The following is a 1,727-nucleotide window of genomic DNA, read 5'->3' as shown; positions in this document are numbered from 1 at the left end:
CTGAGCTAAATCCCCAGCCCCCAGTTGCCCATTTTTGAATGGGTCTTTTGTTTTGGAAAGTCTTAAGTTGTCTGAGTTGTTTATGTATTCTAGATATTAGTCCTCACTCTCAGGAATATCTGGCAAAATTTTCCCCCATTCTGTAGGTGGTCTCTTCATTCTGTTGGTTGTTTCCTTTGCCATACAGAAGCTGTTTAAATTTGATATGGTCCCATTTTTAGATCTTGGTGCTATTTCCTATTCTATGGGGGTTCTGTTCAGAAAGTCCTTGCCTATGCCTGTGACTTCAAGAATTTTACCTATTTTATCTTTCAGCAGATTGTTTCTGCTTTAACATTTAGGTCTTCGATTCATTTTTATTTTGCTTTAGGATATGGTGAGATAATATAGGTCTAAATTCAGTTTTCTGTGTGTGGATAGTGTTATGGTTGATACATTGTGTCAACGTGGGGAGTCTAGAGGTTTGGCAAAGTGACTCAGCAGTTCTGTATCTTGTTGTGAAAAGGACATGCCCTTACTCTTCTGGGATATTGTTCATTGTGTCAACCTGAGAAGTTTAGAAAGTTAATAACTATGTGACTCAGCAGGGAGCCAGGGTGCTTACTTTGTATTCATCCTGAGCCTGTGCAAGAGGAAGGCAGGCAGAGAGTGTGGATGTAGAGGACCACCCCTACCCCCAGAGCAGGCAGGCTGCATAAAAAAAGGGAATTGAGAAAGGACTGGCTACTAGTTCTTCCAAGGAGCTCCAGTTTTTGCCTTCAGCTTGGTCATCACCTGGCTTCTAGTGCAGACTGTTCTGCTTCTGCCTGGGACTCTTCAGCCTTCTGGTGTAGACTCTCCGGCCTTGTCTTAGATTCTTCATTCCGTTGCAGACCCATCAGCCTTCTGATACAGCCTTGCTTGGACACTGCAGTGAGCTTCAGGCCTGGGGCTGGGCTCTTCAATCTCCAGCGTGCAGACACCTTCTGCACACTTCCTCATCCAACTCTGTGGCTGGCCATTGTAAGCCAAACTTGTAATTTCTTGTACATTTGTATATCCTGTGTTATATCTGTTTCTCTAGTAAGCCCTGACTGATACAGATAGTCAGTCTTCCCAGCACCATATGTTAAAGAGGTTGTTCCAGTATATATTTTTGGCCTTCTTGTTAAAGATCAAATAGTTGAATGCATTTGGGATTATTTCTGTATCCTCTCTTCTGTTCCATTGATACACATATCTTTTTTGGGGCCAGCACCATTTATCACTCTAGCTTTGTTACATAACTTCACATCTGGGATTGTGATGTCTCATGTTTCGCTGTTGTTACCCAAGTTTGCTTTTGTTGTTCTGGATCTCTTCTGGTTTGATACAGATTTTAGGACTGTTTTCTCCAGTTTTATGAAGAATTCTGTTGGTATGTGGATTGTGATTGCATTAAATCTGTATACCAGTTTTGGTAGTACAGCATGGCCATCTTGACAGTATTGGTTCTGCCTATCCAGGAACAGGGGATATCTATTTTCTGATGTCCTCCTCAGTCTCTTTTTAAGAGCTGTAATTTTAATTGTAGAGGTCTTTCACTTCCTTGGTTAATTCCTAAGTATTTAATTTTTCTCAGTGCTATTGTGAGTGGTATTTTTTCCCTAATTTTTTCCCAGTTCATTATTATACAGGAACACTGTATTTGTGTGTTGACTTTAAATCCTGCTAGATTCGAAATAAATCAAACATACATGTGCAAGCAC

This window comes from Chinchilla lanigera, unplaced genomic scaffold, assembly GCF_000276665.1.
Source record: "Chinchilla lanigera isolate Chin_1 unplaced genomic scaffold, ChiLan1.0 scaffold00013, whole genome shotgun sequence".
NCBI classification, from domain to species: Eukaryota; Metazoa; Chordata; class Mammalia; order Rodentia; family Chinchillidae; genus Chinchilla; species Chinchilla lanigera.
The sequence above is the reverse complement of the archived record's forward strand: the minus strand, read 5'-3'. Positions refer to the sequence as shown.